The sequence below is a fragment of the Vicia villosa genome, unplaced genomic scaffold, assembly GCF_029867415.1.
Source record: "Vicia villosa cultivar HV-30 ecotype Madison, WI unplaced genomic scaffold, Vvil1.0 ctg.000857F_1_1, whole genome shotgun sequence".
In the NCBI taxonomy this organism is placed as follows: domain Eukaryota; kingdom Viridiplantae; phylum Streptophyta; class Magnoliopsida; order Fabales; family Fabaceae; genus Vicia; species Vicia villosa.
In genome coordinates, this window is record NW_026705386.1 from 641817 (window position 1) to 650515 (window position 8699).

Here is an 8699-nt window from a genome sequence, read left to right on the forward strand (position 1 = left end):
GCATCTACGGTGTTGAATTGTGGTGTCAACATAGCAACTCTCTAATTTAAAGTACCTGTGGTCCAAAATTTAATTCATATACATCCATTCTTAAAATATTATATACTTTTAATTTATGTTTTATCTTGAAGGCACTGTAATCTAATACCAAAATAAACATGAATACAAACATTGGTATTTAGATATATTAGAAATTAGGATTATTTGAATGTGTTTAGATCGATATATTAGAAATTAGGATTAATTTGAATATTGTGCATGTTAAAATCCATTTTATTCATAATTTTCGTCCATATATGACGATTATTTTACAATATTTTATTACTCAATTTATAAACCAGTAATAATGTAATTGTTGGAAGCTTAATTAATGTACACATGTACACGAGCGATGAACGCATACAGGAATAGTGCCGGATGGGCAAGGCCAATGTTTACGTACACAATCGCCATCGTTGGCACAATCTTGGAGGATATCCTCACTCACTCCTCTGGCTTGTGATTCTGCAGCCATATCTACATACACAAACGATGAAAATAAAAACAATATTGTATATAAAATATAAAAGAAGTTTCAAAGTACAAATCATAAGTTTTTTTCAAATCATATATTAGTTTTATACCTGATGCAATGATAAGAAATGCCAACAAAAATACCATTGTTAGAGAATATTTTCTTGCTGCCTCCATCGTTTTTTTTAGAAAATATGTTCTTTTAGAGTTTTTGGTTTAGTAATGGTGTTCTTTAGGAGTGTGTTTATATAGCCTCTGAGCCCACTTTAAACATTGAATTTTTTATTTATAAAAAAGTATTATGTATGGTAAGTAAAAATTACTTTATTAATATATTATTATTATTATAAAGGAAATATATTTGACTACACTTTATTAAAGTATTATCTTTATACATAATTAAAAGTAAAATAGACTTAACTCTCTCTCTCTCTCTCTCTCTCTCTATATATATATATATATATATATATATATATATATATATATATATATATATATATATATATATATATATATGATATGACGTATACTATGAAAATGTCATTTTTATGTGAGAACATGATAATGAATCTGAATCATTATATTTTAAAATAAATGATAAAAATTATGTGTTATTCTTTTTTCTGTCACCTTGATTCATAGGCATTCTTGTGAAGAAGTTTTTATTATTCTCAAAGGCAGGAGCATTCTTGAGAAATACTCTTGGAAAGTCCAGAGGAGCCCTTGATCTTTCCAAATAGCAGCACAACACATTTCATATTCCATAATGAGGCTCATCAGGTAAATCATTTAAGTATTGTGACATATGTTCACCTTGATTTCAATTAGGGCGTGGGGAGTTTAAGAATTGTTTCTTAGATAAACCAGGTTCATTTGAGTCTTTTCTTGATATAATTACTCATCAGTAGCAATTATGTAAGATGATATTCTTACTACAACTCATTTTTTATTACTCGATTCGTTTCAAAATAATCATCATTTAAGCATATACTCATTTTCTTCCTGTTGCAGTTTGCTAGAGAACAATGACCTTGTTGGGAGCCATCGAAGAAACCAATGAAGGCAGACGATTGGTTACTCCCATCACAAATATTGTCTTGGTATGAATTTGTGTTAATTTTATTGATTTATTTCTTATAGAGATGTAAGTTGATTTTGTTATTGTATCATATTTGGGGGAGGCAGCAACTGAAGGTTTTAGGTATGGGCTACAGGGAGAATCAAGCTTGGGTGTGGGGCTTATACTCGATCGAATCCGAGCTGACATTAGAAGGGAATGAGCTGCGGAATGAGCTTCGTTCAGTATTGCAGGGCATTCACTTGGTTCAGCTGTGGTGTGATCTTCCTTCAGGGATGATCTTCGTTCAGTATTACAGGGCTGTTGAATCAAGCTTTTAGGGTGTTATACTTTTTTTCTTCATTAAGTTCAATGTCAAAAACTAATATTTGTATTCAAGAAAAACAAAATGAAGGTTATTGATATTTTGGCAAAGGATATGAATTTTTATTGTTATTCTGATTTTTTTTGTATAAATTCATCATTTTAGTGGGGGTTATAACCCCCTGTAGGTTGTTTTAAACCATCATAATTAGCATTAAAAACAAAACAATAAATAATATTCACGACGGTTTGAACCATCGCAATCTACAATGAAAACAAAAATTAACTGGAAATTCACGACGGTTTGAACCGTCGCAATGAAAAATGAAAACAAAAATCAAACAGAAATTTACGACGGTTGGTAACCGTTGCAATATTTAAGTTAAAAAAGAATACATTTTACGACAAGGTATAATGCCAAGGCGCACCATGTTTTAATTTTAAAGAATAAATAAATATCATCTATTCCCTCAGTTTCTTAATAAAACCGAGGGTAAAAATAATTCAGGACATACTTCAAATTCCAGCAAATGCAGTTTATGTTTTGACTTCTGTAAAAATGGTGTCTTTCTTTTTATTTTATTTTTTATTTGTAAATTAAATGATCTATTCCTTTGATTTCTGTAATAAGTGAGAGATTATATAATCAAACTTTACTATAAAAGTACAAGTTAATTAAGTTGTCCCTAAACCTAACCCACCTATAGTCGCTCCAAAGTCGTACGCATTATTCTTGGGGATAGATTGCAAGACATAAAAAATCTTCAAGGTTCTGTGTTGTATGATGTTCTTCTAACACCAACGTTAAACACAACTTTTTTTCTTCTGGTCTTTCAATCTATCTCACATAATGATATTTTTGTTGTTGTTGATGTTGTTTCCACCTCTAGCAAGACCATTGTTATATTTTGGAATAACCTTCCTATGTTGTCAATCAAAGAAAACATTTCATAATTTATTGTCTACTCAATTGACAACATTGAGAAATTTATTCATAAACATACTGTAAATTGCAAACAATGTAGTTGTTTCACAATACAAGTCATTTGTTTGAATATTATAGCACACAAAGAAAGTGGTGAATGACAAAAAATTAAAAAAGGAAACAATACATGTTACTTTTAATTTTTTACCATTCACCGATTTTTTTTACAAGTAATATATTACCTCGGCTCTTTTATAAAACCAAGGAGAAAGACCCTCTTTTGTTTTAATTTTCAATAAAAAAGAAATAACCTTTCCCCTCAGTTTTATAGATGAACCGAGGGGTATGAGTACTCAGTTAACCAACATCAAATTTATGTCTTACGTTGATAAACTAATAACGCTCAAGATATTGCCAACACATCAATCCACAAGAAACCTTTTACATCCAATAAAGACGCAAACACCACCAGTATATCTTGGGCGCTATCATGTGAAACTCAAACATTGATAATGAATGTATTTTCCATGAAAAAAAATGAAAACATTTGTTCCAAGGTTGAAAGCAAATCTCTGGATGAATTGCAAGTGTAGGAAAAAATTGATTTCAAGGTCGGTGTTCTTACATAATATCGTATCTTTTTATTCAAAGTGATGATTATGAATCAGGTTTGTTAAAAATTTATACTTGTAGATTGAAATCAAAATAATGTAACATAAAAAACTTTGAATTGAATATTTTGTGTAATTTAGTTATTATGTGTAATTTAGTTATTATTTTGTGTAAATTTTTAAAAAAAACTTTTTATAAAAGTTTCAAATGAAAAATTAGTTTGAATAGTTATTCTTAAAATGTTATTTTAAATATTTTTTTATTTTTTAATATTAAAATTTGAAAAAATCACTTAATTTTGAAGTTATTTTAAATAGTTTTTCATAAAAATCATGTGAGATATATATTTTTTTAAAATTGTGATTTCAACATTTTCAATAATATATGTTTATTTTATAGGATGTCAAAATTAATTTTTTAATTTAAAAAAAAAATTTAAAAATAGTTTTATATAATCCATTTTTTAAAATAAAAAAAATCTATTTTTTCTAGATAAAATAAACGGACCCTAAATGTCAAATTACTCAAACAATCTCTAAAATTTCTCCAAGACCAATAACTATCTAGAGGTTCAGTTATTTGCACTTGTGGTGGATGAAATTGAATTTAATGTTATTATTAAGGAATTATATATTTTTTAAAAGGCGAAGTATTTATTTTGGTCTTTTAGTTCTTTTTCGTGTTATTTTGGTCTTTTAATTTTTAAAAAGTTTTATTTTAGTCATTTTTTTCTAATTTGAGACGAATTTAGCGACCTATTTCAAAGTTTTTTCGTAGTTACTTATAAAAAAACTAAAATAAAATATTTTAAAAGTTAAGAGATCAAAGTGACACCAAAAAAAATTAATTAAAAGACTAATCTAAAATAAAAAATATAATCAAGAGACCAAAATCAATATTTTGTCTTTCTAAAATTTAATATTCGAGTTTTAGGATCGGCTAATTCGAGAGATCAATTTTACCACCTATTTGTAAAATCTTATTTAAAGTAAGTTTTGTTCGGTATGAACTCATCCAAGACATAAAATTATTTGCTATATTACTATTCAATTTATAGTAGAAAAATAATTACTATTGTCTCATTGAAAGTGTAAAAGGCATATATATGATAGTTGCAAGTTGTAATATGGCAAGTTATAATTTGGCTTTAACGAAATCCTAAAGAGTGTATTCATAGAGACACTATATTAAGAACATATTGTAAAAGTATTACCATTCAGCTAACTTCACCATCGCAACAACAAGTATTTTCATGACATTTTCCATGTAATTCATATCCAAAGTTTGAACATAAGAAGAAACACTTGTGTTTGTCATCAGGACAGCCCCACCAGTCAGTGCAAAATACTTCATCATTCTTGTTAGTTCCTCCTTCCAAGATGAAAAATATTTTGTATTTCAAACACCATTTCGCATACTATATGATTTACTAAAATATAAAAGAGTAATTTAAAGTTATGAAGTTAATTACCTGAACTTGAAACTACAATCATGGCAATGCATATAATTGCAAAGGTAAAATAGAGACTTTTGATATTGGTAGCCATACTACTTCTAAAGGTTGATCAGCAAGTCCTTTCAATATGCTATTTAAGATGGCTAGAAAAGTTTATTAAATGAGAAACAAATGAAGAGCCATTTAAGAAAATATATTATGTAAATTCTGTCCAAGCAAAAAAACACATTAAATTAAATAAACTGATAATAAGGCTGAACATATACATATACATTTATCATTTATATACTTATATAAGTTATTTAGATATATTCCCGTTAAGTCAAATTAATAGGTAGTAATGCTGAAATATTGATAAGTCAAATTAATAGGTAGTAATGCTGAAATATTGATGTGAATTTGAATCCGCAAGATTTCAATTATTTATTTGGTTTTTTCTTTACCCACTTCTCTATGGGATCACCCCAGCGAAATCCTTCATTTGTCCCTGCTTCAGAGATGCATCTTCGAAGTAATTTTTTTTCAAAATTTTTTAGGTTTTGGAAATGCATTTCCGAATTCACCAAAAAATTGGTGTTTTCGGAGATGCATGAAAATTATAAAAAAAACGTTATTTTTTACAATCAGGTAATATTTCGGAAGTTCGTTTCCGAAAATAATTCTGCATATACAATTTTCCCTCCTTCACTATTTCATCATTTTTCTCCCAAACTCCTCCAAACCCTCTCCAAAACACAATCAATCTCAATTCATTTTTCGTCTCAAAATCAAGTTTCAAACCGTTGATCACGTTAAAGGGAGCATAGTAAGCTACAATTTGAGGTAAACATCTCTCATTTCATCCCCTATTTCACTACATTGATTGAACAAAATTCTGCTGAAAACTGCGATGGTTCGGAAGTACATTTTCGAAATAAGTTACCTAACAAATTTCGGAAATGTACTTCCGAAATAAGCCCTGACAGTAAAAAAAAACAGTTTTGGTCAATTTTGCTAATTTCGGAAATGCATATGTTAGGTATGGTGCATCCGGACAACATTGTCGACGATGGCGTAGTAGTTCCGGAAGTTGTCAACGTCAATAACGATCCGGTTATCGACGTTAAATCTATGATCAATGCGGTTGATGTGGGACAACAATTTACAAATGATCGGAGCTTCGATAGTCGTGAACAATTGCTTAGTTGGGTTCGACAAGAAGCTAGTAAACTTGGATTCGGAATTGTTATTTTAAGGTCCGACAATAGAAATAGTAGACGGAAAGCTTTTGTCGTTTTGAATTGCAAGCGGGGTGGGAGTTATGTACAAACAAACCGGGTGTTAAAACACGAAGACACGAGATCGAGAAAGTGTGAGTGTCCGTTTAAGTTGCGCGCGACTCGGAGGGTTGATGATTTGTGGCGTTTAATCGTAATTTGTAGAATTCATAATCATGCCTTGGATGCCAAGTTACACGGACATCCAATGGCGTGTCGTTTGTCCCGCGAAGAGAAGAATGTGATTTCGGATTTAACGATAGTCAAAGTGGCGCCTCGCAACATACTTGCCGATTTGAAGCGTAAAAAACCGGATAGCGTTTCAAATATCAAGCAAGTTTACAATGAATGATGACACAATCTTAAAGTCTTGAAAATGGGCCCTCGGTCAGAAATGCAACAACTTTTGAAACTATTAGGCGATAACCAATATGTGTCAAGCTTCCATCACTTACCGGTATCGCTCCGGTTTCGAAGTGGATGTCATTCCCCGATATGGTCCATCTAATAGCAAGTGCATATGATCGGGTGTGTGTCGATTTTGTAACACCCCATAAAATTCTTTATTTAATTTAATTAATTTTTTTTATTAAATATTAGAATTAATTGGATTATTGGGAAATATGGATGAAATAAGGCTAATGGGCCAGTGTTGCTAGTAGCAGTTGGGGGGGTGTACCAGTTGTAAAGCCCTTTTCTAAAATAAAGTTATATTTTCATAAAATAGAAAAGAGAAGTATTTTGTGAAAGGAGAGCCAAAAAGGGAGAAGAAAGAGCTGAACGTGGAATTGAGAGAAGAACAAGTGCGAAGAGAAAGAACATCCAAGAATTCGACATCGAGGTAAGGGGGGATTCTTCTCATTAACCTCTATTATGGGTATTATGAATGATTCGATCGAATTCGTATGTTAGGATTCTGAATTGGATTATGTGTCGGTGTTTGGGGTTTTGGGGTTTATAGAACTTTGGTTCAATTTATGTTGTGAATGATGATTGGTGTTGAATAATGATGTTAAAGCATGATTAGAAGTATGTGTAAATGTGTATTTTCGTGTTTGTTGGTGCTGTTTGATGTTGCAATACGTTGTAGTACGTTCTGGTATGGATTGGAATTGATGCAGGTGCTGAAAAATGGAGTTTTGGGGTTTCTGGTATGAGGTAACCGGTTACCTGGGGAGTGGTAACCAATTACCTGAGGTTACGTCACTGAGATGGCCTATTCGTTGTGAAGTAACCGGTTACTTGAGTTGGGGTAACCGGTTACCACTGTTGGAATTTGTGTTCTGTGGTTCTGCTGGGAGGCAGTAACCGGTTACTGGTTTTGAAGTAACCGGTTACCGCTGTTACGAATAGACTTGTTGGTTACTCCGTAAGGTAGTAACCGGTTACTTGAATTGGAGTAACCGGTTACCACTGAAGCTTTTTGGAAAAATACTTATTTTAAAAATCCGTAACTTCTAAACCGTTAATCCTTTTTGCACGCCGTTTCGAGGGCCTGGTAGATGAATTATTTCCCTATTTAATGATGTATATTAGGGGATTATAATTTAAAAATCATTTTGTTTGTTTTGTGGATTGTGTTTGGTGAATATCAAATGGTTGTGATATTATTATGCTTGTATGTTGTGACATGAATGATTATGAATTGTTGGTGGATATTAATGATGAGCATGTCGTGGTTGATGCATGCATTTCATAATCATGTTGTGGGCTGTATCCTTTATGGTGGTGGGACAGCGGTAGCTAATTCCCATTGTGCGGAATTAGTGAGAGAAGTAGCCGAATCTTTATGGTGGTGGATCGGTGAGATGGGTTATCCCATGATTGGTACCACATGCATTTAGTTGCATTGCATTAGGTTGTTGTGTATGATTGTAACATGAATGGAAGTTGTCCAATGTTGCAATTTGCGTGTATTTTGGTAATAATGACTGTATTTGATAAATGCTGCTATGCTATCTGAATATAATTGATTTGGGTGAATAATGTATGGATGAAGTTGTAATTGTTTATATTCCTATAACATTTGTTAATGTGAATGAAACTCACCCTTACTGTTGTTATTTTTCAGATTGAGGAGTAGCTTGTGTACTTGGTGAGGATTAGCTCGTCAAGTAGTTCGTTAGAGTCGGTTGGGTCTGTGTCATGCTCTGGTCGTGTAACACCGGGAACGTTATTTTAGAATTGGCTGATAAACTTCTGTTTTGTTTATGGTTTATGGTTGAATTATGAGTCTATGACTCCGGTTGTTTGATTATTCAGTTGTTAAGAATATTCCGCTGTGTTAACATGCTATCTGAATAATTTTGGTTTATCGTTCCTTATATGGCATGACATGAATGTTTATTTATTTTATTGGAGTTGTAATGCCCTTCCTCATGTTTTACTCTGATTTTTGAAAAATTTTCCGCGGGGTTTAGAAGGGTGTTACAATAGTGGTATCAGGACATAGTCGGTCGTTTGAGTCAGAGTCTTATAGTCGGTTAATCCTTCGTATATGATTAGTGTAAGGTTGACACTGTCGATACTTCTTGTTCTAATGAATATTGTTTGATA

The 8699-nt window shown here is 31.5% G+C and overlaps 2 long non-coding RNA genes across 2 annotated transcripts; both read right to left on the reverse strand.

Moving 5' to 3' along the window:
* Positions 1 to 240: 240 nt before the first annotated feature.
* Positions 241 to 749, reverse strand: LOC131631715 (uncharacterized). Its single transcript, XR_009292791.1, has 2 exons — positions 624 to 749; positions 241 to 516 (listed from the first exon to the last, which is right to left on the reverse strand). It is a non-coding gene; the product is annotated as an uncharacterized LOC131631715 (long non-coding RNA).
* Positions 750 to 2426: 1677 nt separating this feature from the next.
* Positions 2427 to 5045, reverse strand: LOC131631695 (uncharacterized). Its single transcript, XR_009292784.1, has 3 exons — positions 4903 to 5045; positions 4645 to 4802; positions 2427 to 2816 (listed from the first exon to the last, which is right to left on the reverse strand). It is a non-coding gene; the product is annotated as an uncharacterized LOC131631695 (long non-coding RNA).
* Between the last annotated feature and the right edge of the window lie 3654 nt (positions 5046 to 8699).